General features: G+C 32.9%; 1 non-coding gene across 1 annotated transcript; it reads right to left on the reverse strand.

Annotated features, from left to right (window-relative positions):
- Positions 1–1,212: 1,212 nt before the first annotated feature.
- TRNAD-GUC lies at positions 1,213–1,284 on the reverse strand. The gene has a single exon. It is a non-coding gene; the product is annotated as a tRNA-Asp (tRNA).
- Between the last annotated feature and the right edge of the window lie 19,491 nt (positions 1,285–20,775).

The following is a 20,775-nucleotide window of genomic DNA, read 5'->3' on the forward strand; positions in this document are numbered from 1 at the left end:
CATTTCCATCTATGCTAGTATGGTATTTTCTTTATATCATTCTTTGAACTAGTATAACAATATAAAATAGAGTTAATGACATTAATCCTCTTGAGATATGATATTATAATAAAAATTCCCTTGCAGTTTCCGAAAAAACAAAATTTCTCCTGTCGTTAATAAACTGTTAATGAGTTGGTAAAATTTATACTATTATGAGTTAGTAAATATTACCACATTGCCTTCTTAATGTTTATTTTAATACATAAAACTTAATGCTAGGGGGATTTATGTTATTTCCGAAATCTCAGAGAGATTTTTGTTATTATATCATACATTGGAGGGATTAATATCATTAACTCTATAAAATATTTGATATTTAGTTTTGCCTAATGCTTGATATTCTAAAAAATGTTGTTAAAGATTCATATGCATGAAGCATGTATAACTCAAAGGAATTAGAATCCTCTAATGATTTGAGCTCTCTGGAACTTGTAAGGATCTTAACTCTCTTGAATTTGTAAGGATTTGTGATATAAAAGTCTTTTCATTTATTTTTCATTAATATGTATTTATTTGTTGATAAAATTTAGCCTACCATTTCATATTGTTCAAGTGCTACCACAAGCCACTTATAAATCAACACCTTTTAATTTATTTAAAATGGAATAATATGAATACGGGCCAAATTGTAATTAAACATAAACATAAAGATCAAATTAAATAAATCATATGACCAGGTTTTCCCATGAAAAGCACTACGAAACTTGAAGTGGACCACACTTAGAAAGCAGCAAATCGATTTCAGAATCAACGGAAGAGACATTGGGAGTGGTTTTCATTTTTTTCCTAGCAGCAAAAAAAAATTAAAAGGATTAAAAATGGTTGAGTTTTTCCATGGATTGATTCAAAACCTGATACGTTTGCCATCAAATTTTTTAGCTTTTTAATCAGAATGTTTCCAAAAACAAATGAAACATTTCGGAAAATGGGGAGGTGGTGGTGGCGGCGGCTATGGAGATTGCGGTGGTAGTGGTTACGATGTTGACGTGGCAGTACTGGTAGTTGTAATTAATACTGATACATCTTGGTTTGGTTAATAGTCTTGGTAATATCAGAACAATCATTTTTAATAAATATGACAGATCTTAATACTGTAATCAAAATCAAATATGAAAAAGAGATAATCAAAAGAAAAAATAAAAATAAAAAAAGAAAGAGGGAAAAAAAATTCGCCGTTGCCGGGGATCGAACCCGGGTCACCCGCGTGACAGGCGGGAATACTCACCACTATACTACAACGACTTGTTGATATTTTGATTGAAATCTTACTTTGATTAACTCTTTCGTTATACATTCTTCTCTCTTATGAAGCAACTAAGGTTATGTTACTTGTAATTTATTAGAATTAACTTTCATTAACTTGGAAATGAGTACAAGTTTAAAATTGCAAGACATCTGGAAATTCTTTTCTTTAGTTTTTATTCTGGAAGGATAAGACTCTACCCTTGGTAGCATTTTGGTTTCTCTTCTAATATTTAAGATGAATAATGCTACAAACACTAACGCTTTGCACCGAAATGTTAAACTGAACGATGTGTCACATGAGTCAGACGAACCACGTAGCACGTTAAGTAATATTTCGTAAATGAATGACCGTCTATCAAATATAGATGGCCGTCCATTTTTATGGGACAATCGTTCATTTGATATGGACTCCCATCCATATTATATGACGGGAGTCCACCTATAAGAACATATATCCATAGTTTAAATTAAAAAAATTAATAACAAAAATCATGGACGGACGTCCCTACTTAATAGACAAGTAGCCCTATTAGATAGACGTCCGTCCATTGTTTCAATTAAAAACAAAAGTAATCTCATTCTTGTACCAAAGTCTGTGAACCTTCATGGTACCTGTTTCTTTACTTTATTTTTTATTGCAGATGGTGGACCCCTTGATTGCATTGATGTATGCATGGCGTCTGTTTCTTTACTTTATTTTTTATTGCAAATGGCGGACCCTTTGACTACATTGATGTATGTAGTTCAAGTGATGAACTTCTATTTTACTTTGTGTTTGTATTTGAAAGTAAATAGAAATAGGAGTTTAGAAGAAGAAAATAGAAGGAACATTGCGGGAAAGAGGAGATTCTATTGTAGAGTAGAGTCCCTATTTAATGGACGGAAATGGACGAGCGTCCATCTAAGAGGGATGCCCGTCCATTGCTTTTGTTTTTAATTTTTTTTTTTTTTTAATTTAAACAATGGGCAGGCGTCCATCTAATAGGGACATTCGTCCATTAAGTAGGGACGCTCGTCTATAATATATGGATGGGCATCCATGATTTTTGTTATCATATTTTTTTAATTTAAACTATGAACAGGCGTCCTTATAGGTGAACTCCCATCCAATAAAAATGGACAGCCGTCCATATTTGATGGACGGTCATTCATTCGCGAAATATTACTTAACGTGCTACGTGACTTGTCTAACTCAGGTGACGCATCGTTCGGTTTAACATTTCGGTGCAAAGCGTTAGTGTGCGCAACATTATTCTATTTAAGATATGGGAGAATGATATTTTCCCACCTAAGGTTTAGGGAAACGACACTTTCCCACCCATCAAGTTTCAAAATGACACTTTTCCACATTTCGTCATGTTCTGTTAGCATTTTCTCTTCTAAAAAAGGGTAATAGGGTCAATTTATATAAGCGGCAAAAATTAAAAATTAAAAATTTTCAATCATGGTCAGTGTCGTTGAATGGTTGCCATGTCTCACTGAACTTTGACTTTGAATAAAAAAAAAGAAGGGAGAACGAAGAGTTGGCTATCTTTTCCGCCTCTTCTTGCTCTCTAGATCTAAAGCGACTAACGACTTAGGGTTTTTGTGCGTGTGATCAACAAATCTCCTCATCGTCCCCAGTAAGGATACACCATATCGACTTCTTTTCCATCTTTGGCTGACCTATTAATGACAAGGACATAGCAAAGCTAGTGGCTTTCTATTTTGGTGTCTTATTGGGCTGAGATAGTTCCTGCGTTGTTGATTGATAATGGGAGTGGTTTGAATGCAGGAAAATTCTGGTGATTGGCGACTTTGGGATGGCGACTAACAAAAAGCCAATTGTGGGTTCTTCGTGTTCTATGATACTGAAGCGACTGGGGACTCAAGGTTGGTGATTGACAACGACTAAGAAAAAAAAGGTGAGAAAGCAGAGAGTGAGAGAAAAATATTAATGACGACGACTTGAGTAATCTTTTTATGTTGTTGTTTTTGTTTTAGGTTAAGAAAAGTTGTTGTGTGTTTTTTGTTTTGCTCTTTATGACCTGTTGTACCATTACATAATGGAATTACAGAAATGAAATTTTTTGTAAAACTTCAATTTGGCAAAGTCAGATTACACTCTAATTTAAAGGAAGTGCTGTTGAATTTCATCTCATCTCCTTCATATCACAAACTAGTAGATTGAAAAAGTGAAAACAATGCAATTGCTTTAAGGATGAATAATTAGAAGGTTGGCTCTTGAATTGCTTTAGTTTTCAAGGACCAACATGTTGAGCCATAACTGTACCCGAAGTTAAGAAGAATTAGTACTTGCTCCTTGAAAAAGATTAATAATAACAATAATAATGATGATGATGATGATGATGTATAAATATCAGTTGGCTTGCAGATTGTTGTAAGTTTTTTGCTGTTGATAATTGAGACAACCATATATCACCAAGATTTCATATGTTTATTCTTTCTTCTAATGCCCAACATGAGACATCAAGATATTAATTCCAACTTTCTTATTGCAGGTTTTTTTTTTCTTTAGTTTAGATTTAAAATGTTTTGGCATATTGTTGGCCTCTATTGATAATTTGTTGTCAATGTAACTGTGATTGTAGAATCCCCATTATTGGAGGGAAGGAGTTAGATTTGTAATGGCTCTTTGTGGAGGTTACTTCTCGTGGTGGTATTGAGGAGGTAAGTTAAAGCTTTTATTTTGTTCTATTCTTCTTAATAAATCTGATGTCTGATGTTTGTTCTTTGTTGTTTTGGTTGTGCACCTTGTTTTGCTTAATGAATTGTCCTTATTTAAAACACATGGTTAAGGTATGAGTAGTTCTTATTCCACTTGTAAGAGAAAGTTTATTATAGGATTATGGCGGCTGACATAATAAAATAGTACTTATGAGTTGTATTGATTTAGAGGCAAGCCATATGATAATGTTGTTGAGCTTGTTGGTCATTGCTTTGATGGCCTTCTACATGTCCTTGTCTATGAGCATGATTCTGAGGGATTTTGGATCCATATTCCAAGCAGTTGGTGTTGCTGAAGAATCAAATGGTGAATCTGCTACAAGGTTGGTGTTTTTTGTTAAGTAATTAATTGCTTCAGGTTGATATGCTCACACAGTTGGTCATTTTGAAAATTACATGGTTGCATATAAAAAATTGGTTTAGTTCTGGAGTAGTTTTACAATTCTAGCTCCTGTTTTAGGAATTCTAATGACTACACTTTTTTTTCTTGTCTCTTCTCTAGTTTCTTATGTTGATGACTACAATCCTTGGCCTCACATGTAAAACATTTATATTCCAACATTCATATAAAAGTTCATAATATAATCAATTATAAACATGTTAAATACTCATGGAATATTGCGGAAGTAATTTACAAACCTCCAACCATAGCAAATGTTGTTTAGTCTTCTTGCTTATGTCACTTCAGAATACAGAGTATTCCACTTACTGCAATTTTTCAGAGCGATGGTTTTTGGGAATAAAATGAATTAATTGCGTTAAATGGGGACCTGTAAAATCTCCTTTATAAATGCAGTTGTCTTTCCATCAAAGACAACTACCCAAGAGACACAACCGCCCATTCACTTTATATTAAAAGTGTAGGACCAATCCAATTAAAGAATTCTAATATAATTAAAATTCTAAGATTCTCCCACTTGGTGCAAACCAATGTTTTAATACCCGACCCGGGGTGAAACCCGGCCAAGGGACTGGGTCCCGGGTTGAGCGGTTGAACCGGTTTAACCGGTGGGTCAGACCGCTGCTGACGTCAACATGACTTTGAAAATTATAAATCATAAAATAAAACAAGCAGTCTTCTCTGAAACTATGGCTGCTTCTTCCTCCTCCTCATAATCCAACTCCCTCACAATAAAACAAACAGTAGCCTACTGCATTCTAATCGCAAAAACCAGCAGCCTCCTCCCAAAAACTCAGCAACCTTCAAATCCCAAAATCGACCCAAATCGCAAAAACCCAACAAACTACTCCATTCAAATCGAAAGAACCCATTTAAATAAAAGAAACCCAGCAATCTCCTCCATTTAAATTGCAAAATCAATCTAAATAGTAAAAACCAGCAGCCTCCTCCCAAAAACCCAGCAACCTTCTCCATTCAAAATTTCAAATCCCAAAATCGACCCAAATCCCAAAATCAATCTAAATCCCAAAAACCCAGCAGCCTGCTTTTACTCCATTCAAAATTTCAAATAAAAGAAACCCAGCAATCTCCTCCATTTAAATTGCAAAATCAATCTAAATAGCAAAAACCAGCAGCCTCCTCCCAAAAACCCAGCAAACTTCTCCATTCAAATCCCAAAATCGACCCAAATCGCAAAACCCAGCAACCTACTCCATTCAAATCGAAAAAACCCAGCAATATCTTCCATTTAAGTCTAAAAAACCCAGCAATCTCCTCCATTCAAATCGCAAAATCGATCCAAATATCAAAAGGCCAAAAACTAGCAGCCTCCTCTCAAAGAACCGAGCAACCTCCTCCATTCAAATCACAAAATTAACCCAAATCGAAAAATCCCAACAGCTTACTCCATTCAAATAAAAAAGAAGCCAGCAACCTCCTTCATTCAAATCGCAAAATCGACTAAAATTGCAAAAATTAATAGCCTCCTCACAAAAACCCAGCAACCTGAAGTAAAAATATGAAGAAGTAACAAGATGAAATGAAGAGATCAACAATGGAAGAGAGAAAATATGAGTCAGGGCTTGACAAGGAATGAAAAACTAGGGAAAAACAGAAAGAAACCCACTTTTTGGAATTGAAAACCGGGTATAAAACTTCACTCGGTTTTCTCTCAAAAGCGGTTGGACCGGTGGATTGCTACAGTAAACCGGTCCAACCGCGGGTCAAACTGGGTAGATTAATATTTCCGGTTTTTAAGTCTGCCCAGCCCGGCTCAGTGGCCGGGTCCCGGTCGAACCGGTTAAACCGGCCGGGCCGGGCCGGGTTTTAAAACATTGGTGCAAACTTTTATTATGTAATCCACAATGTAGGAGTTGTATATTCTGTATGTTTAATCAGAAAAATAAAAATTACATGAATCATAGCGGTAAGTCCCTTTTAAACAAGTATTATCTTTCATGTATTACTATGCAATTTTTCTCTTTCTAAATAAACGTTTAAATGTGGAATATTACTTTATGAACAAACCTCAAATGTTTGTTCCAGGTACTCCAGAATGTTTGTTTGTCTCCAACCAAAATGTATACGACTTAAACGAGAAAACAAACTAAATTACAAAGTTTCAGAGAATGAAAGTATTACCTCTCATAGTGACAAAGCGGGATGTAGTCCCATTTGAACTACATGATCCTTGAACGTCTTTGGTAACATGCCTTTTGTTAGAGGATAAGCAATCATCAGCTCGATATGTATGTATTCAATGAGCACTTCTTTGGCTTTAATGTGTTCCCTTATTGCTAAGTACTTAATATCAATGTGTTTATTTCAACTTCCACTCTTACAATTCTTAACAAAGAATACAGCAGTTGAACTGTCACAATACAACCTTATTGGCCTTGAGATAGACTCAACAACTCCAAGCCCAGAAATAAAACTTCTCAACCAAATACCCTGTGTAGTGGCCTCAAAACAGGAAACAAACTCAGCTTCCATGGTAAAAGTGGCAACCAAAGATTGTTTGACACTTCTCCCAGATATAGCACCTCTGGCAAGCATAAAAACATATCCAGATGTTGATTTCCGAGAATCAACACAGCTAGCGAAGTCTGAGTTTGAATATCTGACAGCTTCTAAAATGTCAGACCGTCTATAAGTAAGCATGAAACCTTTAGTTCCTTGAAAATACCTCATGACCTTCTTTGTAGCTCTCCAATGATCCAAACCTGGATTACTTTGATATCTTCCTAACATGCCAACTGCAAAAGTAATGTAAGGTCTAGTACAGACTTGAGCATACATTAGGCTTCCAACAGTTGAAGTATAAGGAATAGTTTTCATTTGTTCCTTTTCAATCTCAAGTGTAGGACATTGGTTCAGATTGAACCTGTCACCCTTAACAATGGGTGCAACACTGGGTGAACAATCCTTGATTCTAAATCTCTCAAGAATTTTATTAATATAGGCTTTCTGAGATAGTCCCAAAATATGTTGAGACTTATCCCTATGAATCTTAATGCCAATGACATAAGACGCCTCACCCATATCCTTCATACTAAAATGTTGAGAGAGAAATTGTTTCATCTCATGCAACAAACCCAAATCATTGGTTGCAAGTAGAATCTCATCTACATATAACACAAGAAAGATGATTTTACTCCCACTGACTTTGTGGTATATACATTGATCCATGGCATTCTCTACAAAACCAAATGAAGAGATAACATTGTGAAATCTTAAATACCACTGTCGGGAGGCTTGTTTAAGTCCATAAATGGACTTCTTAAGCTTGCAAAACAAATGCTCACCATCACTTGAAATGAACTCATCAGGTTGTTTCATATAAACTTCTTTCTCCAAATCTCTATTGAGGAAAGTTGTTTTCACATCTATTTGATGTAAATTTAAATCGAAATGGGAAACTAATGCCATTATGATGTGAAAGGAATCCTTTTTAGAAACTGGAGAAAACGTTTCTTTATAATCTATCCCTTCCCTTTGCGTGAACCCCTTGGCAACAAGTCTCACCTTGTATCTCTCAATGTTTCCTAATGAATCCCTTTTGGTTTTAAATACCCATTTACAACCAATAGGTTTCTTTCTAGTAGGCAACTCAACAAGGTCTCAAACTTTATTATCCGCCATAGAATTCATCTCGTCAATCATGACATTATACCACAACTCAGATTTACTACTGTCCATAGCTTGTAAAAACGTGTATGGGTCATCCTCAACACCTATGTCACAGTCAAACTCTTGCATATATACTTCATAATCAGTAGGAATTGCCGATTTCTTTGTTCTAGTAGATCTCCTTAATGTTGTATCAATAGTCTCTTGTTGAGACTATTGCACAACTGGTTATTCCTCCTGTAGCGGAGGTTGTTCAAAATGATCTTCTAAAACGATCTCATCAAAACATGGACTTTGATTGAGTGGTTCCTCATTGTTCACCCTGTTTGGATGAACAACCAATCTTTTACATGATGTAGGAGCATTATCTGAAACATCAATTTTCTTAGGGACTAAGTCTCTGATTTGATCACTCCCACTGACCACGTCATTTTCAAGAAATTTGGCATTTCTTGATTCAACAATTCTACTGGAATGGTTCGGACAATATAACTTATATCCCTTAAATTTTTCCGCATATCCAATAAAATATGCACTAATAGTCCTAGGATCTAACTTCCATTCTTGTGGATTATAAACTCTAACTTCAACTGGGCAACCTCAGACACGTAAATGACTTAAACTTGGTTTCCAACCTTTCCATAACTCGAATGGCATTTTGGGAACCGCCTTAGTTGGAACTCAGTTTAATATATACGCTGCAGTTTTGAGAGCTTTAATCCACATAGAATGAAGAAGTTTGGAGTTACTCAGCATACCCCATACAATATCCATTAATGTTCTATTTCTCTGTTCTGCTACACCATTCTAAGATGGTGTGCTAGGCAATGTGTATTGAGCCACAATACCTTGCTCTTGAAGAAATTTAGCAAATGGACCAATTGCTTGTCCTGTACCAGTGTATCTACCATAATATTCACCACCTCTATCAGATCTCACAATTTTAATTTGTTTTTCACATTGTTTCTCTACTTTTGCTTTATATGTTTTGAAAGCATCCAACGCTTCATCCTTGTGATAAAGCAAATAGAGATACATATATCATGAGTGATCATCAATAAAGGTGATGAAATATTTTTGACCACTAGAGCTCATGTCAGGGTAACAAATATCTGTATGTATGATCTCTAAAAGTTAAGAACTCTTCCCGGCACTTTTCTTGGATTTGTTAGTCTGTTTTCCTTTAATGCAGTCTACACAAGTATCAAAGTCAGTAAAGTCAAGAGTTTCAAGAACTCCAGCATTTACCAACCTTTTAATCCTATCAATGGAGATGTCTCCTAATCTCCTATGCCATTAAAAAAAAAAAGAGTTTTCATTCATAACAGTACGTTTAATACCAGTACTAGCATGTGAAGTCATAAGACTATAAGGAACAACATCACTTAAATGAATTTTAAACAAACCATCAACCATAGTACCATTTCCAACAATAGATGAGTTCTTAATTAAATTAAAAGAACTACCATAAAAGTTGAAAGAGTATCCACAAGGTACAAGTTTAGAAACTGAAATTAAATTCCTAGAAAAACTAGGAATATAAAAGGTTCGTTCCAAATCCAAAGTATAATTAGTGCTTAAAATAAGTCTAAATATTCCAACAGCTTCAACACGTTCCTTTGATCCAGAAAACCCTGTATGGTATTAGAAACATGGATTGTAGAACCAGAATCAATCCACCAATCATTATGTGAAACACAAATCATATTAGATCCATAACACACAAGAGATGTGAGGTTACCTTTCTTGTCAAGCCAGGCCTTTCTTTTAGGACAATCCTTCTTCATGTGTCCCTTCCTTTTACAGAAGAAACACTTGATGTTGTCCTTATTTCCTTTGCTCGTAACCTCATGCAGCTTGCCTTTTCCCTTCCACTTATTCTTGTTTGAAGTGTACTTGACATTTCCTGTCATCAGATATGCAGTTTCATTCACTTCCTGAAGCAGTCTCTCCTCCTCTTGAACACACATAATCAAAAGCCCATTGACCATTTATCATTTTGTGTGTTATAAGATATCTTGAAAGGAGTATAATGAGATGATAGAGAGTTCAGGACATAATGCACTAGGAAATCATCATTAATCACCATCTGAAGGGATCTCAACTAAGCAGCAATGTCTCTCATTTTCATAATGTGCTCACGAACTCTTTTAATACCAGTTAGCTTCATGGATGTCAATCTACTCATTAGGGTGCTACCTAATGCCTTGTCTGATGTTTCAAACTGAGCATGAATTACATCCATCAGATCCTTGACATTTTCACACTCTGGTATCGACCCACGAATACTACTTGTAATGTGAGATTTGATAAACATCATGCTTAAACAGTTGGATCGCTCCCACCGTTCATACAAAGCAATCTCAGCCTAAGAACTAGTATCTGTAGATATAGGTGGCTCTTCCTTATGAAGAGCATAGTCAAGATCGATGCACCCTAAATGAAGAAGGACAACCTCCCTCCAAGATTTGTAGTTATCACCATTTAAATAAGGAACTTTATCCTCAACCATCATCAAAGTTTGATCAATTATAAGTATATCAACGGACATGCTTACTAAATATATTATGAGGCACAAACCATCAATAACAATTATAAGTTTACCAATATAAAACAAATAATAAATCATAAATGAATCGACATATCATAAAATCTCCATGTGGGTAAAGACATTACATATTATGATTCATTATCCTTTAATGATGAAACTAGAAATTATTAATATTTCATAATACCTGTGGGCTAATTAAGAAATAAGAATAATTTCTATTTCATCCTTAATTAATCATGAAAATATAACATTCCCTATGGGTAAAATGATTATATTAATATGATTAACTACAAAACGATGTTATTAACTTTAATATGATCATAATTAATATTACTTAATGCATATATTATCATAACTTAGATGTTATGGCTACACTAAATTAATTAAATATATGCGATCATAAAACATCAAATAGTTATAACATGAATTATTGCATATAATACGACATAACATAAATCAATACATTATTTATGCATAACAAAGTAATACATGACATAAAAACCATCATACGCACTGTCACTTACTCCCACGTGCCACCGTGACTAAACCACGTGCAGTCACGTATCCCCACGCGCCTCCAAAAGGCAACATTGCTTCTTCACGCGCCTGTAGAAGGCAACATGCTTCTGCACGCGGCTATACACGCCTGTACACACCACCTCTATGCGCCTAATGCAAGCACATGCACCTTCACGCTCGCACACGCTTCATAAGTCAACACGAGTTTGTTTGACCAAGTCAGGTTGACCTTTTACCCAGTTTGACTAGTTGACCGGTTCGTTGACTTGACTGACTCGTTGACTTGATTTGAATTGTTGACCAGGTCGGGTTGACCCATCAGGTTTCTAGGCTGGTTTGACCGGGTCTATTTGACTTGATTTGACCTTTGACTTTGATTGGGCCAGTTTGATCCGTTTTATCCTTGGTCGAGTCGATTTGACCTGCTTACCCAATTGGGTCGGTTCTTCTTGACCCGTTTTTCTGCAACTTTTGACCTATTTTATGTAGATTTTAACAACCCAATTCCGGCCATTTTTCTGGCGTTTTAGAGGGGAAACTTGAATGTGGACATATGACCTATGTCGGTGACATCCCAAATCAGTGTCGTAAATGGCTACCAAAAACACCCAAACGACAATTTTTAACCGAAACTTTAAACTAGCATAACTTTGTAACCATAACTCCGTTTTTGACAAATAATATGTCGTTGGAAAGCTTTTTCAATAAAGATTCCAATGACACCAAAATCAAAAACAGATTCTATTTATAATAAAAGTTATGCTTGATTTACAGTATGAGTTTTAATTAGAAAAATCTCAATTTTATGCAGTATTCTCCAAATTTGCAACAATCAATTTCATGCTAGGCAGAGATTCAAATTAGAGCTCTGATACCAAATGTAAAACATTTATATTCCAACATTCATATAAAAGTTCATAATATAATCAATTATAAACATGTTAAATACTCATGGAATATTGTAGAAGTAATTTACAAACCTCCAGTCATAGCAATTGTTGTTTAGTCTTCTTGCTTATGTCACTTCAGAATATAGAGTCTTCCACTGACTGCAATTTTTTAGAGCGATGGTCTTTGGGAATAAAATGAATTAATTGCGTCAAATGGGGACCTGTAAAACTTCCTTTATAAATGTAGTTGTCTTTCCATCAAAGACAACTACCCAAGAGGCACAACCGTCCATTCACTTTATATTAAAAGTGTAGGACCAATCCAATTAAAGAATTCTAATATAATTAAAATTTTAACATTGCATATTGCCAACTACATCCCCGCATCAACAATTGCCAAGGTACAACAGCAGCAAGGATGGCAACCTTTATGTTCCAAATCCACAAGCAAAAAATATAGTTTTCTGATTTCAGTACCCACTAAGTCTTTTGTCTTCTAAAGAGATTTCAGTTAAGCATGCAGCAAAAGTACATTTATCTTAATATACTATGTTAACAAATTTTAAGGAAATTTTCTAGTACTTATTCAATGGTTGTTGCATGACGATAGTTTAAGAAAATTGTGATCATGTTTTCATGGGTATTAATTTTGTAGTAGATAGATTAAGCTTCGGAAGTTGGGCAACCACGCTTTCTATGCAAATTCTTTGAAAGTAACTAAAATAATAAATAATGGTTTATTTTTCTGCGTAGGGTATGATTCCAGCAATGTTTCAAATGTAGAGCTCATGTTAGAAAGATGGAGACATCATAAAGGCAAGGAGATTGAAGTATCCCAGGCCTAGTTAGTAAATACGGGTACGGCAAAAAAAGGGTACGGGAATTTTACGGGTATAATACGGCAAACGGTGAAAAATACGTTTATAAAAATTCGGCCATAAAATTCGGATACGGAAAAAATACGGTACGGGTATATACGGGTATAATACAGTGCATTGTCAATAATACGTTTTGAAAAATACGGCAATATCAATCTTAGTTTTAACATTTTTATGGACTACCTGGTTAAAATCAATATAACATTTCAAATGCAAAGTATTCAATTAACCAATAACACAAATACACAATATATAAATATAACTGATATTCAAATTATAGTCTCCAGACTCAAACACAATCATAATAAAACTAATTGTTTATAAAAATTACAAATACACCCTACAATCAGTTTACAAAAATTACAAATGTATCAAGTAAAAGTTAAAACTTAAAAGTATATATTTTATTATATTTTCTCTCTCCTTTCTCTTCTCTTTCATTTTCTCGTTCTTTTCAAAACTTTCTGCTCTCTTTCTTCTGTAAGTTTCTTCTCTTCTTTCTCTTTCTTTGTTCCACCTTCTCTTCAGTCTTCACTTTCTTCTTAAAAGTTAAACTTCGGCTCTCTTGTATAAAGTATAAACTTATGTCTATACAAAAGAGACGAAGGTTGTGGAAATTGATTATTTGCTGGAGTTGATTGTTGTGTGTTGATTGTGGGAGTTGATTGATTGCTTGTGGAAATTTGTGAGGAAGAAAAGCTAAAGAAGAACTGAGGAAGAAGAAGAATTGCTGCTGAACTGCCGAAGAATTGAAGAAGAACGACTGAACCAGTGAACCAGATCTATTTTAATTTTTTGTATAAACCCACCAAAACGACGTCGTTTTGGGGGTGTGAGATTATGTTTTTTTTTTTTCAAAAATTCGCGAATAATTCGCGAATTATACGGTACACCTTATTATACGCGAATTATACGATAGATTTTATAAAATTGGGATACGCGCGTTTTATACGCGAATTATATGGCTGTCCGTATAATTCGCGTATAATACGCATTTTTACTAACTAGGATCCCAGGAATTTATGGTTTTGACAACAAAAATTAGTTCCAGGCCAGCTTATGGAAGCAATTCTTAGAAGGAGAAAAAATATTTACTATGTTGACATGGTTGGGTGTAATGTAATCAACACCAAAAATCATTATAAAATTTAAGCACCTGATTTGATAAGGCAAAGCTTCCTCTTCATAATTTTTGTAATTTGTGGCTACTTAATTTTATACTTTTGCTTCTCTATTAATTCTACAATACCGTTTTTTGTCTTGGTAGAAAGTTTGTGGAAACCTACTTTGACTTCTCTATTTTTATTGGGTTTCAATTGACAAGTTTTCTTATAATTCTCTATTAATTCTACTGTAATTTTACAATCTGCATTTTATTTTTTTGATATTAATAATGTTATGACTTAGTTTTATTTGTATTTAAATATTAATGTCAATTTTAAGGGTTTTAAATTTTTAAAAAAATCCATTGGTAACTTCATTTAAAACATTATTTTTAATAAAAAAAAATTTAAAAGGACAAATTGATAATTTAATTTCTCATTAATGGTCGGGGACATGTCAGTAATTTTATATTAACGGTGGGTATATTGATAATTGAATTGTTGACATGATATAAAATAATAAAAAATTATAAAGTCAAATATTAAAGATATTTTCGTCTTTTCAGTCAAATAGTAATAGAAAGCACTAACATAACATAATGAAAGGTGGAAAAATGTCATTTTGAAACTTAACGGGTGAAAAAATGCCGTTTCACTAAACCTTGGGTGGAAAAATGTCGTTCTCCCTTAAGATACCTCCTAAAAGTCAACGCCAGCTGTATTTCTTTTTTCTTTTAATTGGTCAAGACCTATCCCTATGAATCTTAATGCCAATGACATAAGACGCCTCACCCATATCCTTCATACTAAAATGTTGAGAGAGAAATTGTTTCACCTCATGTAGCAAACCCAAATCATTGGTTGCAAGTAGAATATCATCTACATATAACACAAGAAAGATGATTTTACTCCCACTGACCTTCTGGTATATACACTGATCCATGGCATTCTCTACAAAACCAAATGAAGAGATAACAATGTGAAATCTTAAAGTGCGTTTAGCTCCTTATTTCTACCCATATTCTCAATCCTATTCTCCAAATATTGTTTGGCACATTATTCCAGAAATATTACTATATTTTTTTAATTATTTTTAGACCCCCTAAGTTTATTAATTTCATTAAATACCCCTAGAAAAAATAGTTAAAAAATTAACAAAAACACCCCCATCAACCCATACTTGCCAAATTCTGGCAACCACCGTCGGTGGTAGCTAGAATATGTACGACGGCCTACACCACGACCAGAACTGGCCAGTAGTTCACCGATCTGGCCTTTTTAGATCTGACGGCTAAAGAAATTGCCATCTTTGACGGTCAACGATGGTCATTTCTTTGGCCGTCAGATGGACTTTTTTGGCCTTTTCCGGCCGTTGACTGCCATATCTGGCCATAGATTTGGCCTTTTCCAACCAGATCCATGGTGGATCTAGCTGGAAAAGGCCATAACAACGCGTTATAACACAGATCCGACTGGTCTGTGTTGTAACGCAATTTTTCGGCCAAATTCTGGCGGTGGTGGCTGGAATCTAGCATTGCGGGTGGTGGGAGTATTTTTATCATTTTATATGTTGGGGTGTTTAATTAAATTAGCAAACCTAGGGGTTTTTTATAAATTTTTAAATTTTACCTCGTAATACTCCCCTATTCAACTACCCAATATGATTCCCAAAATCCTATCGAAAATAATAAACCAAACGCACCCTTAAATACCATTGTCGAGAAGCTTGTTTAAGTCCATAAATAGACTTCTTCAGCTTGCAAAACAAATGCTCACCATCACTTGAAATGAACCCATCAAGTTGTTTCATATAAACCTCTTCCTCCAAATCTCCATTGAGGAAAGCTGTTTTCACATCCATTTGATGTAAATCTAAATTGAAATAGGCAACTAATGCCATTATGATACGAAAGGAATCCTTTTTAGAAACTGGAGAAAATGTTTATTTATAATCTATCCCTTCCCTTTGCGTGAACCCCTTTGCAACAAGCCTAGTCTTGTATCTTTTAATGTTGCCTAATGAGCCCCTTTTGGTTTTAAATACCCATTTACAACCAATAGGTTTCTTTTCTTAGGCCAAGACTCAACAAGGTCACATTACTTTATTATCCACCATAGAATTCATCTCTTCAATCATGGCATTATACCACAACTCAGATTTACTACTACCATAGCTTGTAAAAACGTATCTGGGCATATCCTCAATACCTATGCCACAGTCAGACTCTTGCATATACACTTCATAATCAGTAGGAATTGCTGATTTCTTTGTTCTAGTAGATCTCTTAACTGTTGAGACTGTTGCACAACTGGTTGGTCCTCCTGTAGCTAAGTTGTTCAAAATGTTCTTCTAAAACAATCTATCAGAATATGGACTTGACTAAGTGGTTCCTCATTATTCACAAGTTGGATGAAACAATCCTTACTTGATGTAGGACATTGTTTGAAACATCAATTTCTCAAGGACTAAGTTCTCTGATTTGGTCACTCCCACTAACCACATCATTTTCAAGAAATTTGGCTTTCTTGATTGAACATTCTACTGGAATGGTTCGGACAATAAAATTTATATCCCTTGGATTTTTCCGCAATCAATAAAATAGGGATAATAGTCTTAGGATCTACTTCTGCTCTGAGGATTATAAACTCTAACTTCAACTAGGCAACCCCAGACGCGTAAATGACTTAAACTTGGTTTCCAACATTTCCATAATTCGAATGGCGTTTGGGAACCGCTTAGTTGTAACTCAGTTTAATATATGACGTGCACTTTGAGAGCTTCAATCCACAAAGATATAGGGAAGTTTGGAGTTACTCAGCATATTTCGTACCATATCCATAATGTTCTATTTCTCGTTCTGCTACACCATTATGAGATGATGTGCCAGGCAAGGTGTATTGAGCCATATACCTTGCTCTTGAAGAAATTTAGCAAATGGACCAAGTGCTTGTCTTGTACCCATGTATCTACCATAATATTCACCACACTCTATAAAATCTCACGATCTTAATTTGTTTCCACATTGTTTCTACTTCTGACTTTATATATTTTGAAAGCATCTAACGCTTCATCATGTGATAAAGCAAATAGAGATACGGATATCGTGAAATCATCAATAAAGGTGATGAAATATTTCTCGACCACAGAGCTCATGTCAGGGCAACAAATATATGTGTGTATGATTTCTAAAAGTTTAGAACTCTTCTCGTCAACCTTCTTGGATTTGTTAGTCTGCTTTCCTTAATGTAGTCTACACAAGTATCAAAGTCAGTAAAGTCAAGAGTTTCAAGAACTAGTATTTACTAGGGGTGAGCGGTTCCGGGTACCTGCATTTCCGAGGGAACCGGAACCGGAACCGCATAGGCAGGTTCCCAAAAAAAGGAACCGGAACCAGAACTGCACAGTGCAGGTTCTTCAATCAAGGAACTAGAACTAAAATGCAGGTTCGATTCCTTTCCAGGGTACCCTATAAAAAAGCAGTACCCCCTATAGTTTAAAAAATAACAAAAATACCTTATAAGTTACAAATACACACCCTAAAAATTTCATATCATTCATTGTGTCCAATGTAACTCATAACCTGTATCTTAAGCAACACTTGAATCAACTAAATCACACAATTCAATAAAATTCGTCATCAAAACCAAAACACAAACAATATCATCACAATTCCAGTAAAATAATTTCATCAAAATCATTTAGCGGTTAAATATTAATGTATAATTGGTCAATGGGTATTTATAAATATAACAATATAATTAGTAAATTTAATATTAGAAACTAGGAAGGTTATGAATTAAATAAGGGAGTCATACTACAATGAAATGTAATGTTATAAATAAGTAAGTGATCATAATATAATGTAAATTGTAATGTTAGATTAATAAGGAAATATATATTTAATTATAAGTAATATTAATAATTAATATGTTAATCATGTAATAAGTATTAAAATATGTTTATTAATGTAGTATGTATAATTAATTAAATAATGTCCATAAATTTCTTAATTATAATGTTAATTAATCAAATTATAATAATTTTGTTATATAGTGTAAATTAGTAATTATTAATTTTGTTTTTGTATAGTATGTTATTCATAATAATTAAGTAATCATTTACATTAGTAAATGGTATATTAAATATTATGATCAACTATAATAGTATAATGTAATGTATAATGAATTAAGTAATCATACTATAAATCTATATCTAATATTATAATAATTAATTCAACATATAAAATATCTATGTTTATAATAGAATGTTATAATGATAAAATATCATATTACAAATATATAAAGTAATGTTATAATTAATTAAAATTTTAATCGTTTAATAAAAAGTAATAGTTAGTAAATTACTAATGTTTATAATGTAATGTTATAAATTAATAACTAATTAGTAATTATGTAATCATTAACTATAATGCTATAATTAAGGAAGTGATCATATATAATATAATAATATAATATTATAATTAATGAGTAATTATTTAACTATAATGTAATGCTTAATTAATGTTTATAATGAACTGTTATAAGGTAAGTTTAATTAATTAAATTTTTTATCATTTAATTAAGTATTGCTAAATTTAGTAGTAGTAGTAATACTAATGTTTAAAACATAATATCATAATCATAATCATTAAGTAATCATTTAATTATGTAATGTTATATTACTTATATGATCATACTATAATGTATAATGTAATGTTTAAGAATTAAGTACATACTATATAATCTATAAGTTAATATATAATTAATTAAATTTTAATCATTTGATTAATATACTAGTTTGATAATGGAATGGTATAATTGATTAAGTAATCATATTATAAATATATAAGGTAATATTATAATAATTAAATTTTAATCGTTTAATTAAGTAATGTAAATAATAATTAGTAATTACTAATATTTTATAATATAATGACATAATCAATTAAGTAACTATTATTTAATTATGTAATGTTTATAAATTAATCATATAATTAAATGTAATGTTATAGTAAATTAACTATAAGGAATCATACTATAATTTTTAATGTAATATTAATTATTAAATTTTTAATTTAATTAAGTTGTACAATGTTTATAATAAAATGTTAAATTGATAAGAATTTAACTATAAATCTATTAATAAATATACTATAATCTATAACGTAATGTGTATAATTAATTAAATTCTCTAATTATAAGTCAATTAATTAACTATTAATTATGTTAAACTTATAAGTCAATTAATTAAGTAGTATCAATTAATGAAATGATATTAATTATACTATAAATTAATTAAGTAATGTATAAAATTATAATTAATTAAGTAATCATTTAACATATATGTATGTTAATTGATTAAATATGATACTTAACTAGTAATTACATTATTATGTTTATCAATTTATCATATATAATTAATTAATACTAATTTATTATAGATATACTTAGAACTGATAATTGAAGTAAATAACTAAATATATTATTCAATCAAATATACTATTTATTCAAAAAATAATTCTTTTAATAACATTAAAATGTAAAAAACTTTTAATTGGATCATAATTCCAATTATTCACTTAATTGATCAAAACTTTAAAATTAATGTATTATAATATATTAAGCTTTTAATATGGTGTAATTATATATAATAAGTATAATGTATTCGTATATTTATTTATTAGGTTATTCTAAAAATTGTAACTTTCTATTTTAAATTTTTTATAGTAAAATATAGAAAATCCCCATTATTACAATTCACAAATAGTTCATTTATAATCCAGGTTCCAAAATAGGTTCCAAAAACAGGTTCCAAAACAGGTTTCAAAGCAGGTTTCAAAACAGGTTTCAAAGCAGGTTCCAAAACAGGTTCCAAACAGGTTCCAAAACAGGTTCCAAACCGGGTACCCCCTATAGGTTCCAAACAGGGTACCCTTTTTACAGGTTCTGGTTCCGATTCCCGTTCCTCCACATGCAAGAACCGGAACCGGAACCGCACAGTAGCGGTTCCAAAAAATTGGAACCGGAACCTATCCGCACAGTGCAGGTTCTGGGTAGGTTCCGGTTCCGGTTTCGGTTCTTACCCCCGGTTCCGGTTCTACCCGTGCTCACCCCTAGACTATTTACCAACCTTTTAATCCTATCAATGGAGATGTGTCCTAATCTCTTATGCCACAAAAAAGAAGAGTTTTCATACATAACAGTACGTTTCATACCAGTACTGGCATGTGAAGTCATAAGACTATAAGGAACATCATCACTTAAATGAATTTTAAACAAACCATCAACCAAAGTATCATTTCCAACAATAGATGAGTTCTTAATTAAATTAAAAGAACTACCATAAAAGTTGAAAGAGTATCCACAAGGTACAAGTTTAGAAACTGAAATTAAATTCCTAGAAAAACTAGGAATATAAAAGGTTCGTTCCAAATCCAAAACATAATTAGTGCTTAAAATAAGTCTAAATGTTCCAACAGCTTTAACACGTGAAGGCATCATGTTTCCCGAATAGATGTTGCATTCACTTCCCAATGGCTTTCTTTGATCCAGAAAACCTTATATGGTATTAGAAACATGAATTGTAGAACCAGAATCAATCCACCAATCATTATGTGAAACACAAATCATATTAGATTCATAACACACAAGAGATGTGAGGTTACCTTTTTTGTCAAGTCAGGCCTTCATTTTAGGACAATCCTTCTTCATGTGTCCCTTCTTTTTATAGAAGAAACACTTGATATTGTCCTTATTTCCTTTGCTTGTAACCTCATGCAGCTTGCCTTAT

This window comes from Pistacia vera, unplaced genomic scaffold (genome assembly GCF_008641045.1).
Source record: "Pistacia vera cultivar Batoury unplaced genomic scaffold, PisVer_v2 Contig612, whole genome shotgun sequence".
Taxonomy (NCBI): domain Eukaryota; kingdom Viridiplantae; phylum Streptophyta; class Magnoliopsida; order Sapindales; family Anacardiaceae; genus Pistacia; species Pistacia vera.